The following is a 26,468-nucleotide window of genomic DNA, read 5'->3' on the forward strand; positions in this document are numbered from 1 at the left end:
AAAGAAAGAAAGAAAGAAAGAAAGAAAGAAAGAAAGAAAGAAAGAAATGTACCAATGACAAGTCAATACTCATCCTCAAAACGTGGTTCTAGGTTTAGGACTTTTTTTTTTTCTTTTGTTTGTTTATTTTAACATCTGATCATTTATTTGGTACTCTTTTTAATTAAATTTTTATTTTTATATTAATTACAATTTATTCTCATTGTATCCCAGTTGTAGCACCCTTCCTCATTCTCTCCCAATCCCACCCTACCTCATCTCCTCCCTGCCCCTCTCTAAGTCCACTGATGGGGACTCCTCCACTTCCTTCTGACCCTAGTTTATCAGGTTTCTTCAGGACTGGCTGCAATGCCCTCCTCTGTGGCCTAGCAAGGCTGCTCCTTCCTCAGGGTGGGTGGTCATAGAGCCAGCCACTGAGTTCATGTCAGAGACAGTCCCTGTTCCCCTTACCAGGCTACCCACTTGGATACTGAGCTGCCATGGGCTACATCTGAGCAGGGGTTCTAGGTTATATCCATGCATGGTCCTCTGTTGGAGAATCAGTCTCATAAAAGATCCCTGTGCCCAGATATATTTGGTCCTTGTGGAACTCCAGTCCTCTCCAGGTCTTAATAACTCCCCCTTCTTTCATATGATTCCCTGCACTCTGCCCAAGGTTTGGTTATGAGTCTCAGTATCTGCTTTGATACACTGCTAGGTAGAGTCTTTCAGAGGCCCTCTGTGGTAGGCTCCTGTCCTGTTACTTGTTTTCTCCTATTTCCAATGTCCATCCCATTTGTCTTTCTAAGTGAGGATTGATAATCTTACCCCAGATCCTCCTTCTTGCTTAGCTTCTTTAGGTGGACAGATTTTAGTATATTTATCCTATCTGATAGGTCTAATATCCACTTATAAGTGAGTATATACTGTGTCTTTCTGCTTCAGGGATACCTCACTCAAAATAATCTTTTCTAGATCCCACCATTTGCCTAAAAATTTTATGATTTCCTTGTTTTTAATTGCTGAGTAATATTCCGTTGTGTAAATGTACCACAATTTCTGTATCCATTCCTCCGTTGAGGGACATCTGGGATTTTCAAAAGCTAGGATCTACGCTTAGACATACTGAGTTGTAAGCTCAGGGGTTGGAAAAAAACAGTGTGTTATAAAACAAGCAACCTGGCTAAGACAGTGCTCACCAAAGATTGAGAGCCATTGACTTCAACCCAATCCCACTCTCAAACTCTAGCCTTTTATGTTAGCTAGGGATCATACTAAAGAAAGGCTCTTTCTGTACACCTAAAGTAGATAAACAAGAAAGAGGATCCGGGGTGAGATTATCAATCCTCACTTAGAAAGACAAATGGGATGGACATTGGAAGTAGGAGAAAACAAGTAACAGGACAGGACCTACCACAGAGGGCCTCTGAAAGACTCTACCTAGCAGTGTATCAAAGCAGATACTGAGACTCATAACCAAACCTTGGGCAGAGTGCAGGGAATCATATGAAAGAAAGGGGAGTTAGTATGACCTGGAGTGGACAAGAGCTCCACAAGGACCAAATATATCTGGACACAGGGATCTTTTATGAGACTGATTCTCCAACAGAGGATCATGCATGGATATAACCTAGAACCCCTGCTCAGATGTAGCCCATGGCAGCTCAGTATCCAAGTGGGTAGCCTGGTAAGGGGAACAGGGACTATTTCTGACATGAACTCAGTGGCTGGCTCTTTGACCTCCCCCGCACACTGAGGGAGGAGCAGCCTTGCTAGGCTATAGAGGTGGACATTACAGCCAGTCCTGAAGAAACCTGATAAGCTAGGGTTGGTCAAATGGAAGGGGAGGAGGACCTCCCCTATCTGTGGACTTGGAAAAGGGCATGGAGGAGATGATGGAGGGAGGGTGGGATTGGGAGGGAATGAGGGAGCAGGCTACAGCTGGGATACAAAGCTAATAAACTATAACTAATATTTAAAAAATAAAATTAAGAAAAAGAAAAAGAAAGGCTCTGATTTAGTCATTCTAGAGCAGGGCATGAATTTTTGTATTTCTAAGAAGCTCTCTGGTGGTGATTCCCTGAACACATTTTTGAGTAGCAAAGGTTTAAACTACAAAGAAATGTGTTCACATTCCAAATCGAGGCCAGAAACAAGCAGTTCAGAACTTGTTCCATGGCTCAGTGACATCATTGTATACTTACTTTTGTGCTGCTTTTCCTTCCCAGAGTCCTTTGCAGAGTCCTCCAGAGCAAAGCATGCCTTTGCCACAAGCATCAGAGAACTCCCAACACTAGTTTGACTCTGTCTCTTCCTTTGGGGCTTTGTGTCTCTAATGATGGGTAATCTCTCAAAAAATCAAAGCAAGGTAATTGCTCTAGGAAAAAGAAAGTAAGTAATTTGGAGTTTGCACCACAGATCAATACTACCCAAACTGACAACTCATAGAACTAAGCTCACAAGGTCAACCGTGTAGAATAAAAACATAGGTGGTAAAGAGGGGTTCCCATGGTGGGTGAGAATGGATGCCACAGCAACCAGCTGGTGTTGCCTTTGGATGTTCCCAGAAGCCCATAATAGAAATCACTGTATCTACAACTCATTAGTTTTATTTGTTCTTTATGTTCTTAATTAAAACATAATTTACATCACTTACTCTTCTTTCCTCTCTCCAACCCCTCCCATACCTTCCTTACTCCTTCGCAAATTGATGGCCTCTTTTTATTTTGATTATGTATATAAAACTTACTGAGTTTAGTGTGTGTGTGTATGTGTGTGTGTTGTGTATGTTTTCTAAGACTGAGCACTTTCTTTTTGATAATCGGTTAAGGGGCTCAGCCCTGAGATAGGCTAATTCTCCCTCTCTCTGCTTTTCCTAGTTGCCTGTAGTTTTGTTTGTTTGTTTTGTTGAGGACACATGAGATTGCCCCTTCCCATGTTAGCATGTCTATTGATGTTGTCATTGTTCTAGTCCTGTTTAGGTGTCATGGACTTATGCTTTCTGTAACTTCTAGGAGATACAATCTCTCAGCAGCTTTCCTGGTCCTCTGCCTCTTTCCACTGTGCCCTTCCACACTGCTTTCTAAGCCTTTGGTGCTGGAGTTGTGTTAGAGACAACATTGGTGCTGAACTCCCCATGCTCTGCTGTCTACACCATAACTGGTCTTGGGTTTCTGTGATGGTTTCTATAGTTGCAAATAGAACATTCTTTGACTGCTTTACTTTTTATTTTTTGAAAACTTTGCATTGTCACAAAAATTACCATATTTTGGTCATATTTTGTGTCATTTTTGCACTATATTTGAGAAAATTCATTTAAGGAAATAAGTTACATATTTAGTGAGTAATAGTGCCTAAAGGAAGAAAATTGTGTGCCAAACCAATATGGTTTGAAGATTAATTTGAAGTTCAGAATTCATTGAAAAGAAGGAGTAGATATACCATGTACAGACTCAAGCAAGGAAGAAGAGTGAGAACAGAAAATAAATTAAAACAAAAAAATTTAGAAATTAATAGAGTGCATTTCTGTTGGCAGAAATAACTTACTGACATAAATTAGGCAAAAAAGAGATTTTCAAAATTAGTAGCATGTTTCTGATTAAAAGAATCATTCAGGGCTGGGAGACATTATTAGAGAGTGAGGATGGATTTTATTCCAGATGTGGGCATTTTATGTTCATGATCTCAGATAACTCCTCTCTTATGCATTCCCAGTATTCCGCCCATAGTAGCATTTCAACTAAAGCGGTTTATGAATGAAAAGTACTCTAACATTAAACTTTAGTAAAACATGTAAGAAAAATGTGGAGACTTGTGTAATCAGAGTAGTGCTGATCTTGTAGAAAAGCTAAAACTGAATCATCTTGGGTTTTGCACACCATCTCACTCTAAGTTTACATGTAGAATGAGAAATTAAAGGCCCTGATAGCCAGGAAAAGAAATGATGGAGAAGGAAGGCATCCCTTTTCAAATTCTGAGTTGCATTTTAGACAAGATAAGTGGGGGAGTCAAATAACCAGAGGAGATAAAAATAGTCATCAGTAGGGCATGGGGTGAAAGAGAAAAAGCTAAGATAGTGATTGAAATTATGTCGAGAAGAAAAAAAATAGAGAAAACGAATGCCAAATGCTAAATGTAGACAGGAATTTAAATTTATTTACACGTGTTATATTCGTAAAGCTTATCATTTTCCTATGCAGAAAAAAATTACTCCTACTCCTCCTCAAAAAAGAAGAGGGAAAGGGAGCTTTAAAAATTACTTTAGGCTTGTGAAAACCTATTGTCTGCCAGCATCAGACATAGTATTTACTTGAGTCCATATTCAGCCATGTATGGTACTTCAGCATTGCCACCTAGCAATTTAAAATGACAAGAAAAATAATATAATGGATGCATGCCTGATTTCTCCTGCTTCCATCCCACAATAAGGGTGAGGTGTCTGAGGCTCTTGATTATTCTTAGCAGGACTTGAAAAAGACTTCCATATGAGGGGAGGCGATTTATGCACCTCTTAGATGTTTCCTTCCAGGACATGAAACACTTGAAAGTCATTGCCTCCAGAAGGATGAACTCATGGTGGCAGTACTAGAATATTTGGGTTGACAAATTAGTAGATAGGGAATCTGATAGCTGATTAGGTCCTAAGTGTAATGAGAAAGAGCCTAAGGGAATTTGTTGTTCCTTCCACTTTGTTATTAAACAGAGACATCACCATTTGTAAACTAGGAAATGGGCCCTCATCAGACATTTAATAGTGGCACCTTGACAGGGGGCGGAGCCAAGATGGCGACTAGCACACACAGTTTCCGAGCTGTGGAAGAGATAAAGTTCTGAGCTGATGTGTGGAAGAACTTCTGAAGCCAGGGAAACAACGGAGAGACTTTCTAAACAACAGGGAACATCGCAGGAGGTGAAAACCTTGGTCTCGGGTCACCCACGGACTTGATTGGGGAAGGTGAGAAACGATCCTTTGATCGCTCGGGACTCCCCTCCCCCAGACCTCCCTCCTCCTCGGCACAGGCACAGCCGACTCGCCTTTCTCAGCGCAGACCTAACTGCCTGGGGCCTGCAGCCACTGAGGCAGAGCCCCAAGCCCTTTATCGGCAAAGGCCAGCAGTACTGTGTCTCGGAGCCCCAGATTCACTCGCGGCGGCTGCACCATCCTCCCAGGGCCCGAGTCTGCTAGACGCCATACTAGCTCCGCACGAGCGCCATCACTGACGGTACGGCCCGCCCAATCCCACAGTGACAGAGAATACGCTATATACTCACCAAAACCAGACAGAAACGCCATACAAGCTAGACACACCAGGCGCTGGGCCTCCGAAGCTTGGAGAGCACAGTAAAGAGACCCCAGGACTTCCCAGAAAGCATCTGGACTAGCAACCCAGTCTCCAGTTACAGCAGGACTTTCTAACCTGGCGGCGGAGCAGCACTGAGCTGGCGGGGCACATCAGCCCTCCAGTTTAAGACTAACCAGGGCCAAACCAGAGAACAGAAAGGCTGGTTACCCCGATTCCCACTGACGTGACCACCCTGAAATCTCCAGCTGCAGCAAGACCTCATAACCTGGCAGTGACAGCAGCACGGAACTGGCGGAGCACATCAAAGAAGCAGGGCCAAACCAGAGAACAGAGAGCCCAGATACGCCAATCTCTGCCAAGTGTCCTGCCTGTAAGTGAGTGCACCCTTGAGAATCTGCAGCTCCACTGATCCTGGGTTCTGCTTAAACAGAAGCCAGGCATCGAATCCCCTCCCACCCATATACCCACTTTGGGAAACAGAGGGGCACTTGGAACATTGAAGTTCCTGCTCTGTGGGTCTAATTGAGGAGTTAAGGCAGTTAATGCCAGAAATTGCGCTGCGATCATCACTAGCGCCTGCGACATATACATTGCAGAGCCCCTCCCACACACTCAAGGGTTCAACATTAGCCATCACTCTGTCCCTCGAGACACACGCCCACACCCACTTACACACACACACACATATACACACACACGCACGCACGCTTGCATTTGCCTCTGTTTGCGCCTGCGTACTTTCCTCCCACAGGTACAGCTAGTCCTCAGCATACGCTAAGGACACTGGACCTCTCTCAACTTCCTGAAGAATTCTCCAGACTCGAGAGAGAGACAGTACCAGTCTGATTGGCAGAATCCAAAAACAAACAGGGAAGGTCTCAGACAAGCCAATGGCCAGGGGTAGGCGAAAGAACACTTCCAACATAAATCAGGACATCATGACTTCACCAGCAAACCCCAAAACCGATGGATACTCCAATTCATCAGAAGCACAGGAAAATGACCTTAAAGCCATGCTTGCTCAATTATTTGAGGCTTATAAGGAGGAAATGAACAAATCTTTCAAAGAGTTGGCCAGTCAATTGGAGGTAAAGAAAGAAGAAATAGACAAAACCCTTAAAGAAACACAGGCAAACATAGCCAAACAAATAGAGGCACAAGTAGAGAAAAAATTAGTGGCATACAAAAAGGAAATGAACAAGGAAATAGAGTCCATCGTAGAGAGACAGGAATCCAAATTCAAACACATAAAAGAAATGGTGCAAGGCATGAAAACAGAATTAGAATCAATAAAGAAAACACAAAATGAGAAAACTCTTGAGCTGGAGAACTTGGAGAAAAGATCAGGAACCACAAAAGTAAGCATCACCAACAGAATACAAGAGATGGAAGAGAGAATCTCTGGAGCTGAAGACACACTTGCAGAAATTGATACTTCTCTCAAAGAAAAAGTAAAATCAGAAAAATTCCAATCACAAAATATCCAAGAAATCAAGGATGCTATGAAAAGACAAAATCTAAGAATAATAGGAATTGATGAAAAAGAAGACTCCAGGCTCCAAGGTTCAGAAAATATTTTCAAAAAAATTATAGAAGAAAATTTTCCCAACTTAAAGAAAGAGATGTCCATAAATATACAAGAGGCCTACAGAACACCAAATAGACTAGACCAGAAAAGAAACACATCACGTCACATCATAGTCAAAACACTAAATCTACAGAACAAAGAAAAGATATTAAAAGCAGCAAGGGAAAAAGGCCAAGTAACATATGAAGGTAGACCTATCAGAATCACACCAGACTTCTCATCAGAAACTATGAAAGCCAGAAGGGCCTGGGCAAGCATCATGGAGACTCTAAGAGATCACAAATGTCAACCGAGACTACTATACCCTGCAAAGCTTTCAATCAACATAGATGGAGAAAACAAAATATTCCATGACAAAACTAAATTTACGCAATATCTATACAGCAAACCAACCCTACAGAAGATACTAGAAGGAAAACTCCAATCCAACGAAAACGAATTCACCCAAGAAAACAGGGCATACAGATAACATCCCAACAAAAATGAAAAGAAAACAAGCAATGAAACAAGGTAAGATCATCGACTCCATTACAAAAGGAACTAACATGCATTGGTCAATATTATCTATCAATATTAATGGACTCAACTCACCAATAAAAAGACACAGGCTAACAGAATGGTTACGGAAACAGGACCCAACATTCTGTTGCATCCAAGAAACACACCTATGCAACAAAGATAAACACTACCTCAGAGTAAAGGGCTGGAAAAATGTTTTTCAAGCAAATGGTTCCAGAAAACAAGCTGGAGTAGCCATCCTAATATCTAATAAAATAGACTTTCAACCCAAGTTAATCAAAAAAGATAAGGAGGGCCACTATATTCTCATCAAAGGAAAAATCCAACAAGAGGACATCACAATTTTGAATATCTATGCCCCAAATACAAGAGCACCTACATTCGTAAATGAAACAATATTAAAGCTTAAATCATACATTGATCCTAATACCTTAATAGTAGGAGACTTCAACACCCCACTCTCATCAAGGGACAGATCAACCAGACAGACACCAAATAGGGAAATAAAAGCACTCACAGAATCCCTAAATCAAATGGACCTAATAGATGTCTACAGATCTTTTCACCCAAACTCAAAAGAGTACACCTTCTTTTCAGCACCACATGGAACCTTCTCCAAAATAGACCATATAGTTGGTCACAAAGCAAGCCTCAACAGATACAAAAGGATTGAAATAATCCCTTGTATACTATCTGACCACCATGGACTAAAGCTGGACATCAACAACAACAGAAACAACAAAAAGCCGACACGCACATGGAAACTGAACAACTTACTACTCAATGACAGCTGGGTCAAGGAAGAAATAAAGAAAGAAATTAAAGACTTTCTAGAATTCAATGAAAATGAAGGCACAACATACCCAAATTTATGGGACATATTGAAAGCAGTGCTCAGAGGAAAATTTATAGCACTAAGTGCCTACAAGAAGAAATCCGTAACATCACATACAAACAACTTAATGGCCCAACTGAAAAACCTAGAAAAAAAAGAAGCAGATACACCCAAGAGGAGCAGACGGCTGGAAATAATCAAACTAAGGGCAGAAATCAATCAATTAGAAACAAATGAAATTATCCAAAGAATCAATGAAACAAAAAGCTGGTTCTTTGAGAAAATCAACAAGATAGACAAACCCTTAGCCAAACTAACTAAAAAGCAGAGAGAAACCATACAAATCAGCAAAATCAGAAAGGAAAATGGGGACATAACTACAGACACTGAGGAAATCCAAACGATTATTAGGTCATACTACAAAAGCCTATATGGCACAAAATTTGAAAATCTAAATGAAATGGATAACTTTCTTGACAGATTCCATCTACCAAAATTAAGTCAAGATCAGGTAGAAAGACTGAATAGTCCTATATCTCCCAAGGAAATTGAAGCAGTCATTAACAGTCTCCCCTCCAAAAAAAGCCCTGGACCAGATGGCTTCAGCACAGAATTCTACAAGACCTTCAAAGAAGTACTAACACCAATTCTCCTCAAACTATTCCATAAAATAGAAACAGAAGGAACACTACCAAACTCATTCTATGAAGCCACAGTCACTTTGATACCTAAACCACACAAAGATCCAACCAAAAAAGAGAACTTCAGACCTATCTCTCTTATGAACATTGATGCAAAAATACTCAATAAAATACTTGCAAACCGAATCCAAGAACACATCAAAGATATCATCCACCATGACCAAGTAGGCTTCATCCCAGGAATGCAAGGGTGGTTCAACATACGGAAATCCATCAATGTAATCCACCACATAAACAAACTGAAGGAGAAAAACCACATGATCATCTCCTTAGATGCTGAAAAAGCATTTGACAAAGTCCAACACCCATTTATGTTTAAAGTCTTGGAGAGATCAGGGATACAAGGCACATACCTAAAGATAGTAAAGGCAATATACAGCAAGCCTATAGCCAACATCAAACTCAATGGAGAGAAACTTAAAGCAATCCCACTGAAATCAGGGACAAGACAAGGCTGCCCACTCTCTCCATATCTCTTTAACATTGTACTTGAAGTCCTAGCCAGAGCAATAAGACAACTAAAGGAGATCAAGGGGATACAAATCGGAAAGGAAGAGGTCAAAGTGTCACTATTTGCAGATGATATGATAGTATACATGAGCGACCCCAAAGATTCAACCAGAGAACTTCTTCAGCTGATAAACACCTTCAGCAAAGTGGCAGGATACAAAATCAACTCAAAAAAATCAGAAGCCCTCTTGTATACCAAAGACAAAAAGGCCGAGAAAGAAATTAGGGAAACAACACCCTTCACAATAGCCACTAATAACATAAAGTACCTTGGTGTGACTCTAACCAAGCAAGTGAAAGACCTGTTTGAGAAAAACTTCAAGTCTTTGAAGAAAGAAATTGAAGAAGATCTCAGAAGATGGAAAGATCTCCCGTGCTCATGGATTGGTAGGATTAACATTGTGAAAATGGCCATCCTGCCAAAAGCAATTTACAGATTCAATGCAATTCCCATCAAAATACCAACTCAATTCTTTACAGACTTTGAAAAAAAGATTCTCAGCTTCATATGGAGAAACAAAAAACCCAGAATCTCCAAAACAATCCTGTACAACAACAGATCATCTGGAGGTATCTCCATTCCCGATCTCAAGCTGTACTACAAGGCAACAGTAATAAAAACTGCATGGTATTGGCATAGAAACAGAAAGGAGGATCAATGGAATCGCATAGAAGACCCAGAAATAAACCCACACACCTATGAATACTCAATATTTGACAAAGAAGCCAAATCCATTCAATGGAAAAAAGACAGCATCTTCAACAAATGGTGCTGGACCAACTGGATGTCTACATGCAGAAAAATGAAAATAGACCCATATTTATCACCCTGCACAAAACTAAAGTCCAAGTGGATCAAGGACCTCAACATAAAACCAGATACTCTAAATCAGCTGGAAAAAAAAGTGGGAAACAGCCTAGAACTCATTGGCACAGGAGACAACTTCCTGAACAGAACACCAACAGCACAGGCTCTAAGAGCAACAATCAATAAATGGGACCTCATGAAACTGAAAAGCTTCTGTAAAGCAAAAGACACTGTCATCAAAACAAATAGACAGCCTACAGATTGGGAAAGAATCTTCACCAACCCTTTATCTGACAGAGGGCTAATATCAAGTATATATAAAGAACTAAAGAAGCAGAAAAGCAACAAACCAAGTAATCCTCTTAAAAAATGGGGAACAGAGCTAAACAGAGAATTCTCGAAAGAGGAACATCGAATGGCAGAGAAACACTTAAAGAAATGCTCAACCTCATTAGCCATTAGGGAAATGCAAATCAAAACGACCCTGAGATTTCACCTTACACCCATCAGAATGGCCAAGATGAAAAACTCAAGTGATAGCACATGCTGGAGAGGTTGTAGAGAAAAGGGAACCCTCCTCCATTGCTGGTGGGAATGTAAACTGGTTCAACCACTCTGGAATTCAATCTGGCGCTTTCTCAGACAACTAGGAGTAGTGCTACCTCAAGACCCAGCTATACCACTCCTAGGTATATACCCAAAATTTGCTCAAGTACACAACAAGGACATTTGTTCAACCATGTTCGTAGCAGCTTTATTTGTAATAGCCAGAACTTGGAAACAACCCAGATGTCCATCAACGGAGGAATGGATACAGAAATTGTGGTATTTTTACACAATGGAATACTACTCAGCAATCAAAAAGGAGGAAATCATGAAATTTGCAGGCAAGTGGTGGGATCTAGAAAAGATCATTCTGAGTGAAGTATCCCAGAAGGAGAAAGACAAACTTGGTATATACTCGCTTATATAGACCTACAAGACATGATAAACATAATGAAATCTACACACCTAAAGAAGATAATCAAGAAAGTGGACACAGGCGAAGGTGATTAATCCTCATTTAGAAAGACAAATGGGATGTGCCTTGAACTTATGACAGGAGTCTACCACAAAAGGCATCTGAAAGACTCTACCTAGCAGTGTTTCAAAGCAGACACTAAGACTCATAACCAAACCCTCGGCAGAGTGCAGGGAATCATATGAAAGAAGGGAAGTTAGTATGATATGGAAAGGATAGGAGCTCTACAAGGACCAAATATATCTGGGCACAGGGTCTTTTCTGAGACTGAAACTCAACCAAGGACCATCTATGGATATAACCTAGAACTTCTGCTCGGATGTGGCCTGTGGTAGCTCAGTAACCAAGTAGTTTTCCAAAGTAAGGGGGACACGGACTATTTCTAACAGGATCTCAAGGGCAGGCTGTTTGACACCTCCCCCCAGGGGAGGAGCAGTCTGTTAGGCCACAGAGGAGGACTTTGCAGCCAGCCCTGAAGATACCTGATAAAACAGGGTCAGATGAAAGGGGAGGAGGTCCTCCCCTATCAGGGGACTTGGAAAGGGGCAGGGAGGAGACCAGGGAGGGAGTGTGGGGTTGGGGAGGGAATGAGGGAGCGGGATACAGCTGGGACACAGAGTTAACAAAATGTAACTAAAAAGAAAAAATAAAAAATAAAAAAAAAAAAATAGTGGCACCTTGATCTTGGATCTGTGTCCTCTCTCAAGTACAGTGAGGAGTAATTCCAGTCATTCATAAGCCACCAGTTTGTCATACTGTGTCACAACAGCAAGAACAAACTAAGACCAATCTGCCTACTGATTTTGGCTTTCCATCTTTGGAGTTCTTTCCTACAGGGAAGCGTTCAGAGTACTGGAATCAAATCTGCCCTAGTCACTAATGAAATACTTATAGAGAAGCTGTGTGACAGGCTCTTTCCATGCCAGGCCCAAGTCTTCATCTTCCCCAATCCGCATCCTCTCTGCTCTTGCCTCGAGTTTTCTACCTAAGCAGTGAACACAATCACAGCTTACAGGAAGAAATCATGAGACTCAGACACAGTCTATCTCCTTGTCTAGGAACTCTTCCCACTACTTGAAATTCTCCTCTCTGTCCAATTTCCTTAGGAGGCATCCTCCATCTCCATCCCCAGTAAACCGTACTCCTCCACCATAGCAGAGAGACACACAAAGGAGAAAAGAAGATTAAACCCAGAAGGAAATGAGGTTGATAACATCTATGTAAATCACAGTTCTTTGATTTTAAAGGAAAATGTATTTACATAAATATACATATACACATTCAAATACATAGACACATGAAGATATATCACTCCAGGCTGTAATAATGGCTGCTAATATAAAAAAGAAACATTCAGTCAGACTGTGTTAATGACAGTAAACACCACACCTATGAAATATTCTTGCCAAAACACATTGAATCTGAATCTAATCAAGCCTTCCCTTTCCTTCCCTTCCCTTCCCTTCCCTTCCCTTCCCTTCCGAAGCCTATTTACAGGAAACACTGACCACAATAGCACAAAGATAGCTTCAACAAAATCCAGACTTTGTAAAGCTATGCAAGACAGATGTTTTGTCAATGATGTAATCATTAGAAAAATCAAAAGAAAAGTTGAGGGAGGTTTTTATTAAGAGACTTGATATATCCATGAATTGCAATGCACAGACCTTTAAATCTTAATTCAAACAAAAGAGTTGAAAATTATATGAAACATTAGGAATCTGTCTTGTTCAGAAATTATTCAAGAGCTCTGAGGCCCTCATTTGACATCCCAGGCCTTTAAATTCACCCCGGTTCTAACAGTAAGCTCTAGAGCTTAGGGACATCAGTGTATTACTCTGTAATAGCACATTATTAACCCTATGTTCCAATGGCACTTTCCCAATGAAAGACAGCAAATATTAAAAAGGAGATATGAAAAGTTTATTAAAGGATAATAGTCAAAATATTAAAAGCATCACTCTTGAACCTATACAAAGTTAATACATATCATAGCTTATATTCAACCCACTCATTGATGAAAAAGTGGGTGTGTGTGTGTCCATATGTGAGGGCATTGCTAATAGATACAAAGCTAATTCTCATAGGAAGACAAAATATAGTATTGCGTTTATGTTGTCTCTATGAAGAATTTCAAGAGTATCTCTACTCATCAAAACTTATGTGCAGTCTTCTGGAGAGGAATCATTTACACTACATATTTAACAGGACAGCATCTTCCTGTCCCATGTTATAAAACAATCCTGGCATTAGAAAAATAATACCCTACTATTTAAGCAGGAGAAATGGAAAATAATAGCCAGCATACCAAGGCAAGTTAGAGAAGACTCCTTGAATTTTATAGTACCTAGGAATTCATTCTTTACATGTAACCTCATTTTTATAACAAAGACTGGGCCAATGATACTAGCTAATGTTACTTGTATGTCTATAAACACTGGTTATTGTAAAGCGTGACTTCCTTTTTGTACATTTATCTGCCACAAACAAATGAGGTATATTCAAAAGATAATGATACCCAGGAAGCAGATTATTTGAGATTTCAGTCAGGAGTCATGCGCTGCCAATGCATATGTTCTAGGGAGATATTAATAGACGTTCCTCTCGCATCCTTATTTGAACCATAGTGAAAAAGAACAGGCCATTGGTTATTGAAAAAAGAGTTTAATAAACATAATAAATAATTACCTCAAAACCTAGAATTACAAGTGTTTGGAAAACAGCAAAAAGGGAACTAGGGATGAAGCAAGAGAGCAAAGGTAGAGAATATTACAATATAAGGACAGACAGAGCTAGGAATAAGATTATGAAGAACTGTGGATGTGGGAAAGCTTAATGCTGATGAAATGGTCAACTCATGTAGGTGTGGTAAAGAGAAGAATGGGATTTTGTAACTTTTTGTAGGTTCAAATTAGAGGCTGAATAAGTTTAACGGAAAAGTTACCTAGTGTTTCTACAAGCCCTGTAGGTCTCAGTGGGCCAGGGCACAACAGAGTTGCTGAGAAATAGTTTTGATATTCAATTTTGTTTTTAGAAAATACTGTTTGGAAAAATTCAAGCATGTGAAATTTCAACCAGAAATTTCGTAGAATATTATTACAAAGAGAGTCTTGCCAATGAAAATTCTAGATTTAGACTATAAGATGAGCTGTAAATAGAAATGACAGAAGATCTCAAAGACCTTGAAGAGCATGGACTAATGCTTTTTGTTGATTAAATGTTAAATAGTAACATATTGATAATATATATTGATAAAATTAATTCTGCATGTTTCTCTTTTACTTTTTTAGTGAGGCTCCTGGAAAATGTAAAATAATGTGTGTGGGCTGAGAATGAGGCTTAGTGATGGAGTGGGCAATCAGCATGTAGAAAGCACAGGGTTTAATCCCCAGCATAAGGAGGGGTGGGGTGTGTTTAGTATGAGCATCTTAGTTCAGGTATCTACTGATGCAACAAAATACCATACCCCAAAATCAAGTTGGGGAGGAAAGTTGGGGAGGAAAGCTCACTTCCACATTGTTGTTCATCACTGAAGGAAATGAGGTCGGGAACTCAAACTTGGTAAGAAACTGAAGGCAGAAGCTGATGCTGAGGCCATGGAGCTGTGCTGCTTACTGGCTTGCTTCCTGTGGCTTGCTCAGCCTGCTTTCTTATCCAGGACCACCAGCCAAGGAATGACACCACCCACCTCCCCCATCAATCAGTAAGTAAGAGAATTCCTTAGAGCTGGATCTTATGGAGGCATATCCTCAGTGGAGGGTCCCTCCTTTCAGATAACTCTTGATTTTATCAAGTTGACGTAAGACCAGCCAGCACAGTAAGCAAAAATGAATGCATTTGTCATTGGGTGACCAAGGGCAGCTAGAAGGCAGTTACATAGCCTGAACTAGATAATGTGTTTAGATGGGAGCTTGACCCGTTGTTTCTTGCTGTTTTGTTTTTATCCATAAAGAATTCATTTTCTACTAAGACTTTAAGAAGTGGCTTTTCTCACATGAAATGATCTCATTCCTTCCTCAACATTAAACTTGACAGTTTGCCAGAAAAAATGGAAAGCTAAAGTTGATGACTATTATTAAGCTCAAAAGGCGTATCCCCAATACTGTATAAGAGATTCAGGGGCTCTGCCTTTTACAGGAATTCATGAAGACAGCAACATATATGAACAAGGCTTCAAATGTAGATATTATATGGTGAGCAAATATATTAACAAATATCAACTTTCCCCAATTTCCCATGAGTTCAGAAGCAGCCAGCCCAGCGTAGAATATAATAGAGAAGAAGATGTACAAAGAGAAAAAAAGCTAGCCCAGAGCAGAAGCTGGGAACTCAATCAGACACACCAGCTAAGTATGGCCAGCACTGATTTAGTAAAACTGAATATTAAAACTCGCTATAAACCATTCATACTTGATACATATTTCATGTAGTTATTACTTATAAAACAAGACCAGTAGAGAGCTATTGCTCAATAATGTGATTTCATATATTCATGACTTAAATTTTTAACATTTTCATGAAAATCTAAACAGCTTATCTAAGGACATTTATGAAAAGATACGGGTACTGAATAGTCCCTCCTTGTTGAGGATTTATACTGGTGCCATAACAGCGAGAGAGAAAAAAAAAAAAAAGACATGAATACCACTGAACAGCTCTCTTTACAAGTCAACTATGCTTGCTTCTTTCTGAATATGCTACAACTTGACCCAAGACCTTCCCAAAGCAGGCAAGTACCACACCTGGTTAATTCCACACTTGGAAATGGATTGCTAGAGAGGCGAATTTACACTCAGCTTCTGCTTCCGCAAAGGATTTACAAAAGAAATGGCCTGAAAAATAGGGATTTGAGGTCTCTCTCTCTCTCTCTCTCTCTCTCTCTCTCTCTCTCTCTCTTTCTCACTCTGTCATAATGCTTAGTGAGAGTGATTTCAGTTCCCTGTCCTATTATTTTTTAAAAATATACCTTCTTACTACGAGGGGGGGGGGGAAGACGGTTATCTGCCATGACTCCAGGAGAATGTGTGAAAGAGAAAGTTTGTCATACCACCTTTGAAAAAGCACCCAAGCAGAGTCCCACAGGTTTTTTTATTCTTCCCCATCCCTTCCTCTGCCTCTGTTCTTTGCTAATTTAGAACTGCTGGACTAGATAAATCGTCAAGGTGCTTCCCAACCAAAGCAGTCCTAATTCTATGACTCATTGAATCATGAAACTATATAATGGATATGGCACAATACAAAGGCTCCCCTACCCACTGAATTCACTGACATTTGACCCAAGGTAGCCCGGAGAGAATAATGAAGTTCCTGTGACTGGGCACTCCCATTTCCACTCCCTACAAACAAAATAGTCTACATCATTTCCCCTTAACTTAGTCAGATCCACTTCACCCACAAACTAGAACCAAGTTAGAACATTAAACCTGGCACACAAAAACGCACTACACATTTGCAGAATAAGCACATGGAAAGTACAAAAATCAGTTTTTATTATGAAACTTCTAAGAGCCGCTCTGTTCCAATTTGGAAGCATCTTCCTCACGAGTCATTTCCGGCATGTTCCCAGCTGTGCAAGAGGGTGACTTATCCCAGCCTCTGTCCCATAAAATGTTCTGCTCTCTCACCATATTGTACTCGCTGTATTGACTTCCGATCTCCCTTAGCCAGGAGGGAACCATGCACGTGTTTGTTGTATTTCTCCAATGACTAGAGGTAAGTTTGCAAGTTTCACAGGATAGTCAATGAAAAGCATCATCCATTAAGTGCCTTCAAGTTTTCCTGGGGTCTTCTTTTGAGTCAGGTGTTGCTTTTATTTTAAGTGTTGAATTATTTAGTTTTCATGATATGTTTTGAGACTAAATCAACACTAAAAGTTGCACTATAAAAAAAAATAATATCATAGATAAAAGAAATTACCTGCAATGTGTTGCCAGGCTTTGTGAAAACATGCTGTGATGAGACGTGTATTTTTTATTCATAATTTCTAGCCTTTTACCTCCTTCTTTAAGAAATGCTGTGGGACTAGAATTCCTTTTCTGCAAGGTAGATCCTAAGAACTTTCATCTCTCTCTGCCTTAGAGGTTGACCAGACCACAGAGGAAGACAATGCAGCTACTCCTGAAAAAGACTTGATAGACTAGGATCAGAAGGAAGGAAGGGAGGACCTCCACTATCAGTGGACTTGGGGAGGGAAATGGGTGGAGAAGGGGGAAGGAGGATAGGATTGGGAGGGGAGGAGAGAGGGAGCTACAGGGGGGGATACAAAGTGAATAAACTGTAATTAATAAAAATTAAAAATAAAGAAAGAAACTCTCTGACCTTCCTTGTCTGATGGTAGATGGTAAGATCCTTTCTGCAAGTATATTGCCCTGTATAGGGAGGAACAAACACTAGCAGACAGGCCAACTGGAATTGAAACCAGTTCAGTCTATCTCATTATATGGCCAATGAACTCTCCATACAGTATGGAGTTCTGAGATAACTAAAAATGCAAAGGATTCTGAGGACAGCACGGAAGCTCTGTGCCCCTTCATAGGCACAGCCCTGCACATTTCTTCATTGGGAGCATGTTTTTCATCTTCATTTCTTTATCCTTTGTAAAGCCTTTCCAATAGACAAGTGTATGCATTGCTCTAAGTCATATGAGCAGCTCAAGAAAAACTGGAAACAGCCTCCCAGGCAGAAGCACCAATAAGATGCCCCGGGCCTTGTGATTAGCATCAGAAGTAGAGGAGCCAGTGTTGGCCATTGCATTCCAACCCTAGATTGCCTCCAGGTAGCACACTTGAACTGGTGGACATCCAGCTAGCGTCCCTGAAAAACTGTTTGCTTGCTTGCTTGCTTGCTTGTTTGCTTGCTTTGGGGGAGAAACCACCATACCTATTCTAATCTCCAAACTGATTGGAGTTGTGAGCATATAATATGGTAGGTATCCATCACCTTTGAGTTTCATTTGTCTACTGTACTTTCAGATGCCAATAGATGACTTGTCCACCTTAGGAAACTTTATTCTGACATCAAAGTAGCCCATAAACATAAATGAAAAGCAACACTTCCAGTCTCCTGTTGCAACAAAAGTTTTTAAATTACCACATCATTCATATGCCCTATAGATAATGACAATGAATTCTAACATAGAAGGTGAATATAATGTAAGTCTGTGTGTACGCAAAGTACCGTAACAAAAAGAACAGAGCAAATATCTTTAACTGTGTGCGTGATTTCACTAGCATCTGCATTTCAAACTATAAGCAAATAATGCCCACAAGTATATAGAAATTATTATAAACGTTCTTATGAGTGGAACGGAAACAATAGAAAGTAAGTTAAAACCTATAGACAATGCCATGATCTGTTGCCAAAGATAAATTCTAGGTGTGCATGTGTGTGGATTGCGCCTTCTACTCAGGCATTGTTTGTTTGGTTATTTTTTGGAAGGGATAACTTTTAACATTTAATCTTCCAAATAGCATGTACTTATTGAGATAAACAAGAAAACACATTCTATATCATCATCCAGAAAGGATTACTGTCTCTATGGACCTTAGGAAAAGGAGGGTTAAGAAATGAGGACTAGCATTATACTGATCATATTTTGAATGATCTATTCAATAATGGATAGTACACCCCTGGGTTCTTGAAAAACTGTAGTGACAAAAGTCCTCAAGAGCTGTGCAAAACTCCCCCAAAACAGAGCCCGGAGATACCAGAAGATTGGAGAAAAAGGGTGAGGTTATATTTACAAGCTGGTAAGCTAACATATGTGCAGTAATCTATAGGCCTTAAAGCTAAACATCCACATGAAATATAAATTCTTATAAATTGCTGGATTTCTGCTTAGGTTTTTATATGTTGATTAAGATATTGATCCACTTATTAAATAAGCATTTATCAGACATCTATAATGTACCAGCACTGCAGTTATTAAGTGGAGTAATAACTGCCTAGCTCTCAAGGGTATCATAGAATAATAGATGACAATAACTTACAACACAACTTGGTGAGCACCATTATTGAAAAATGAGCAAAGCATTATGGAGGCCGGACTGTTACCACAGAGAAAAGCCTCTCCTTCCCATTTCTTCAACAATAGTTCCACCTCCTTCCTGTCTCCTTTCTGACCAGAGGCCAGACGGCACCAAAGGAGAAGAGGATGTAGAAAGCTCACTGATGCGAAATGGTCAAGTCAGGAAAACACTAATGATATCATTGACTCAGGACTTAAAATATGACTGGCGAATCACTCAAAAAAAAATGTTCTTAACATGTACAAATAGGAACTCGAAATGAACATGCCTTCTGGTGCAGTCTAATGAGGAAAATTTGTCAATCTTTTACAGTATTCTACAGATTGTAATTATTATTCTAACCCTAGTTTTGTTCTCAGAAACTCATTATTCATGCAAAGTAGTGGCTGAGCAGCATGCGCAGCTGAGGTCCTTCCCCTCCATGGTTTATAGATTTCTGCTAAGGGGAAATTGCTCTGTTTATGTGGGCATGGTGCCACATACTGGGAATCTCAACCCTCAGGAGGCTGAGGCAGAAAGGTCATAAGTTTAGGATAGGTCTGCGCTACAAATGAGATCCTGTCTTGAAACAACACCAAGAGGCCCCGCATGAAAAGACAAAGAAAGGCAATTGCTTTTTTTGTTCCTTCAGTGGCTTTTCACATCTGTGTCATCCAGCCCCACTCTGGGCCTCTGGCATTAATGAGGCACTGAGGATGAGGATGGAGAAAATGGTTTTCAGCTCTCCCCTTTCTGTTCTCAGGATGAGCTAATCCTTCACCTCTTCCCCATTGTCTTCCACCTGTTCTCCAGCAAAACACATAAAGTTTAGGGTGGGAAAATGGGACTTCTGAATCTGGCACTTGACAATCACAACAAAGTCACTTGATGGATTTATTCACTCATTAGATTTAACCCAAGTGTAATGGAAGCTGCCACCCAATTTCCCTTTTAAAAAATTCTCAGAGGTGTAGGGCAATCACTGTAGTCTGACTGGCTGCTGATCTGTTTTTACAAAGTGCAGGAGTCGCTATCTAAAACCTATAACCTGTCACAGTCTGTCATTCTTGCCGAGACGTGGCCATTATTTAAATTAGACTGTGAACGATTTTTTTTCCTCTGCAATGGCCTTTCAGGTGGTGATATGTCACTCCAGGCCACTATAAGCTAGTGAGCATTCTCAACACATTAGTTCTGCTCATAATTTACTGCTTTCAGAAAAGCATGCTGGCGATATAAAAAAGATTTTTGTCTCTGTTTATGCCTGGTCAGAAAAAAAAATAAAAAGAAGAATCCAAAGAAATATATTGGACATCATTACTTGAATATGAGCCGAGCATTATGGGATATAGGAAAAACATAAAGTGGCTTCGCTTATTGCCAGGTAGAATGGATCCTTGATGAGATGTCTCTTTTGAATAGAGGAAGAAAATAATCCCTCACATTTGATTAGTACTTAAAAGTTCCCATTGCCTTAAAGGGGCACCATCTCATTTCATTTCCAGAGCAATGCTGTGCACTAGCCAAGGATGTCATCATAGTACTGTTCTCCTTCTACACGAAGGAAAACAGGCTCAGAAAATTTTGGAGACTCACTCAAGGTTACAAAGAGCTCAAAATTGACAAAACAAAACAAACTCAAACTTCGACCTTCAGAGCTGCTTCTAGGAAAAATCTGCTGCTTCCAAGAGTGCTGTTCTCATTTGAAATCTGGAGGCAAATGACCTGTAGGCTAGCCTGATCTACATAGTGACCTCCAGGCCAGCTTGATCTACATAGTAACCTCCAGGCCAGCTTGATCTACATAGTGACCTCCAGGCTATCCATGGCTGCACAGCAAGATTCTATTTCAAAAGCAATAACAAATGAGGCTGAGTATACCAGCCAACCCCTGTAATCCCAGCATTTGTGAAGTGAAGACAGGATGATTAGGAGTTCAACGTTATCCTTGGGTACTTAAAGAGCTTAAGGTCAACCTGGGCTACATGAGACCCTGTCTCAAAAAAACACAAGGCAAAAAGCAGAAATAAACAACAATACCAAAATGCTTTTGGTTCTTCCTGGCTTCAAGCTATTTTCTGTAATGGATTCATTTCCAAACATTTGAGGACATGAGCAGTCAAATTTAAGAGATAATATATGGGGCTGGTGAAATGGCTTAGCTGGTAAAGAGTTGGCCTACAAGCCTAAAGACCCGAGTTCAGTCCCTAGAACCCACATAAGTGTGGAAGGAAAGCGCTGACATCAGAGCTGTTCACTGACCTCCACAGGCCCACCCGCATACATCCTTATACAAAAACAGTAAAATTACAAACGAAGAGTCGATGTCGAAGTGCCGTGTGTGTCTCACAGTTTTAAAGCTGTGCGCTAGACCTGGGGAGATCCTAAATATGCTGGTTCCTAAACTCAAGCAAGTGACAAGAGCAGAAGCCAACGACTTTGCGGTTCCCAGGAGGTTAGAGAGAATGTAGCCAAATGTAGTCATTCTCAAAGCTGCTGTGTATTATGACCCACCGAGAAGCATGTCAGATAATAGCCCTTTCTGCTCTCAAATTTTGATGTATTAGGTGTGGGTAGATCTCAGACATCTGAATTTTACCAGGTTTCCCTTATTGATGATGATGCATGCAAGGTTTGAGCACCTGCGGGTTAAGATCAACCTTCAAGCTAAATGAACTTGGGTTTGATAGTCACCACCTGTGTGACTCTAAACGCGTTGTTTAGCCTCCAAGCTTTCTAAGCTTTGATCTTTGTCTTTAAAACAGCACTAATTTTGGTCACAGGGTCTTGAATTTGAGGCAACTCCACTCACAGTGAAGCAATTCTCAATGTGCTCATCATCACCCAGTATATCCTGAGATACACAAAAATAAGCCCATGACCCATTGAGCCCAAGACCCACGATGCTTACTGAATAAGACAAGCAGAGAATGTGCCTAGCAGTACAGGTAAAGTATTCCTTTAGGACAAGCGTGGTGATGGCTAAAACCTGATCAAGTGATCCAGTGGTTAGGAGGTTCAAGGCCCTGTAGACATCAAGAACACACTCAACAAATCTTACGTACCATGCTGGGATGACCCCGTTGCTGCCATCATCCTCGCTGCTGTGTGCTAGAGTTTCATTTCTGTCCCTGTTATAAAATAGAATAGTAGTAAGTATTGATGAGGGAAAGGTTTTATTTGGCTTACAATTCCAGTGTACAATCCATGACTGGAAGGGAGACAAGGCAGGGACTTAAGGTGTCACACCCACAGTCAAGAGAAGACAGAGGTGAATGCTGGCTTCCCGCCTGCTTGCATGCTGTCAGCTACAGTTCTCCTTTGAACTGTTAAGTGACCCTGCCTGGGGAATAGAGCTGCCCACAGTGGGCAGGGTCTTACTATATCACCAACCAAGACAGTCCCACACACATATGCCCACAAGATAACCTCATCTAGATAATTCCTCACTAAGACTCTTTTTTTTTTTCCAGATGTTTTGTGAACTCTTGGTTGTAGAGACTCAACAAGTAAAAGTAACCATCACAGTTAAAAAAGATTTTTAAAGTCTTGTTTAAAAAAAAAAAAGGCAATGGTAGACTGGTTTCCGGCCCCGCGTGGGCACGGACTTGGCTTAGTGCGCGCTCGGTGTCCCGGGAGTCCTGTGAGCTGCTGGCGCGGGTATCCGGGACTACGGCCGAGTAAGGAGTGCACTGATCCGGGTGCCAAATGGTTTTAAGCCAACATGGATAGATACTTCCTGTGAAGGGAAGCTCCAGGTTGGCAAAGGAAATGAAGTAACAATTACGCTGCCACATATCCCTGGGTCCACACCACCAATGACAGAAGCTCAGCAGCAGCATTCAGGTCAAGAAGAGCTGAGGGGAGCAGTAAAATCCAATCCCCAATGGAACAGCTCGACCCCCACAGCCATCACAGCCACCACAGCTACCCCCTCCACCACCACCCATGCCATTCCGAGCCCCGACAAAGCCTCCAGCTGGACCCAAAGCTTCTCCCTTGAAGGATAAACCCTCACCTGAGCCCCAGCTGGATAACATCAGAAGAGCTGAGGGCTGAGGTCGAGATTATTGAGCAGATGAGCAGCAGCAGTGGGAGGAGCTCCTCCGACTCCGAGAGCTCCTCCGGAGGTGACGATGACAGCTCCAGCCGTGGCGTGGCGGTGAGGACAACGGTCCAGCCTCTCGTCCCCAGCCTTCACAGCAGCAGCCCTACAACAGGCCTGCACTGGGCAGTGGAACCGGCCGTCCCAAAGAAGCTCTCAGCTTATGAACACGCTCAGAAATGACCTGCAGTTAAGTGAGTCTGGCAGTGACAGTGATGGCTAGAACCTGCCTTTTGAAATCTGTTTTCTGGTCCGCAAACATGCGGCAAGACCCAGCTACTTCTGCCGGGACTCCGCGCCATAGGAGGATGTTGCCGGAGGAGTTAAGGCCTGGAAGTGCTCAGATACTCAGTCTTTAACTTGGTGGTGGCGGGGGATTTTTCTCGTGTAATTCTTGAACAAGCTCTTGTTTCAGAGTTTAAGTAGATCTCTGGGAGAACTAACAGTTCTGTTTTATTTGGTTAACACTATTAATGAAAAACAGGCCAATGCTCCCTAGTCTAGGTCACTCAAAACCCATGTCTTTACCAGGCCAGTAATTCAGCAGCCATCAGCATGGCCAGGGAGTCTCTACCAGTAAAATAAAGTCTTTGAGGAGTGTGGGAGGAAAGGGGCTCCTCAAACTGTGTCACAGAAACACATTAAGACCACTTTGCATAGTTGACACAAACTGTTTGGGAACTTTTGTGTGACTCAGTTTGACAAGACCATAGAAGCTGGCCTTGGCAGAGTCTTTGGGTCAGTTGGGTTATGTGTGTGTGTGTTGGAGAGCCAATAGCTCAGCCCAGCACAGCTAGGAAAGGCAAGTATACAGCAGGGAATGGCCAGTCCCCTCCCCTGGGGCAGGCTTGCTCACTACTTCCCCTTTTGAGTTACACTCGCTGCCATCGGATCCTTCTGCACGGAACTTTCTGATGGAGTCCAAAAGACAAAAGTGATGCTGGCGTTCAACTTGAATTCAGACTCAGGCAGTTCCTGCTTAGGCGAGGCAGATAAAGCAGCGGCCCCCCAACTGACATACAGCCTCAACTCACCTGAGGCTTTGGTTTCCTGTGGATCCATCCCTAGGTTGTCCCTCATTCCGTGGACGTCAGCAGAGGGTGGGGATCAAAGATGGATGCAGTGAAGAATCCTGAACAGAGGAACCAGCAGCAAGCCTTCACAGATGAGAATCCAGACAGGAGTTCTGCAGCACAGAACATTCTTCATAAGCTCTGTTTGTGCTTTCATGCTGCTGTTTGTGCCTGACTCCCAGTCTGATGGGTATTTTTATAGAAGAGAATCACAAGATGGCCTTTTGCAGTGTGCTATTTCCAAATGACTGTTCTTGCTGGAAACCGGTCACTAGTGAATGTTCCACCCTGAGGGAGTATGCGGTGACTTAACTGTGGCTGCCATCTCTGTGGTCTGAATGAATATATCCTAGGAGATTTGTCGTTGCTTTAAGACATTAATAGTGCTTTTCTTTCCTCAGTTCCTCCACTCACACACCCTTTTCCTCCCGAGCCAGTGGAGGAGGGTGGTCTGGATCTAGAAAGGAAATGGATGATCCATGGTAAGAGCCCAGGTTAGAGTCAACTGTTGATCCACACCGAGATTGATGTTGAGTTGAGCTGGGGCAGAGGCCATTGTCCAGCCATCTACAGCACTCTGGCCAAGCTCAGGCACAGAGCACACACTGGTCCCCTGTGCTAGGTCTCAACTGGTGGGAGGTGGGAACCTGTTTATGGAAAACTGACAATTGCTTTATGAATCTTTGGTGATGACAGCTCAGGGAAGGAGAAGGTTGTGGTTGGGTGACTCGAATTGTCACTGGATGTGGGAATTGAATTGTTTTTTCTGCTCTTAACTTGTTCAAACTGGGACAGGCTCCAGGAACGTGAACTAAAAATGCCTACATAAGTCTCCCTTTGTCCAGCTTTTCCCCAAAAGCCTTGGTTTGTGGAGACAGAACTATGGTGCTGGTATGCTGGTCAGTGACTTTCTATAGGAAATACTTGCATGTGGCATGGGGCTGTTGAGCCCCAGACTACCCTGTCACCTGGCCTGCCCAGCACCACAAGTCATTCTTTAGTCGGTTCCCATGTCTGCTCTTCACACAAATCCTTGGGTGGTTCCATTCCCTCCCCCCCCCCCCATCTCCTTCCAGAGTAAGAAAGCTGTATGTGAAAATCCAAAGTATAGTCTCCTGGATGGCTTCTCAAGGATATCCTTATGCCAACCAAAGGATTTCCTTCCTGTCTCTGTGCCTTTACTGTCCCTTCCTGTTTGCCTTTACTGTCCCCTCCTCCTTGCCCACTCTAAACCTCTCTCACCAGAGCTCTTCAGGCACCATCTTTACACACTCTTCATTTTTTTCAACCTATGGGTATGCTCTGATAAACATACAAACTGCCTTTCTCCTACCTGATCTTCAGTTGGTGTTAGTGCCTCAGAAGTAGGGACTGTCATCAAGGAACTGGACATGCAGGTGCTCCTAGCCTAGTTGGGGAAGAGGCTGAGACAAATAACTAGTGAAGGACACAGGGGACCACTGCAGGCATTGAGCTGAAATGTAAAGACCCACACAGGTCTTTACTGAATTTTAAATTACCTTTTATTTGCTCTATGCAATAAAGAGGTAAGGTGGAAGGACTAAATCTACAGAGATGTCATGGCAATCTTTGAAAGCATTGGGAAAACGCAATACAGATAAACGAGGGCTTTGCGATAATACCACTGGTTAGTTTATTTCTGTAGCAGAATAATCTTCTCTGTGGGTGGTATGCTGTAGTAACAGGGAAACCTGAAAGTTCCAAAGTCCTTCCTTCCCTTTTTTCAGAGTATGGTTTAGCATATGTGTATGTGTGTGTGTGTGTGTGTGTGTGTGTGTATGTGTGTGTGTGTGTGTCATATTTATTGCATTATTTTGAAAGAGAATTATTTGTTTGTTTTATTATTAACAGCCGAGCTGGATCTTTCCACTTGGCAAGGAACATAGACTTTCTGAAACTCAGGCCTTAAATGGTGGCTTGGAAGACCAACTCAAATGTTAGGAAAGCATGTCTTTGTTTCCTGTTATTTCGGCCTTAGATTCCTTGCCTCCTTTAATAT

At 41.6% G+C, this 26,468-nt stretch overlaps 1 pseudogene; it reads left to right on the forward strand.

Moving 5' to 3' along the window:
• The window catches only part of LOC129678697 (ELL-associated factor 1-like), a 70,674-nt pseudogene extending 47,076 nt beyond the window's left edge, over positions 1–23,598 (forward strand).
• Positions 23,599–26,468: the final 2,870 nt, after the last annotated feature.

Source organism: Psammomys obesus, unplaced genomic scaffold, assembly GCF_907164565.1.
Source record: "Psammomys obesus unplaced genomic scaffold, mPsaObe1.curated_primary_1811, whole genome shotgun sequence".
In the NCBI taxonomy this organism is placed as follows: Eukaryota; Metazoa; Chordata; class Mammalia; order Rodentia; family Muridae; genus Psammomys; species Psammomys obesus.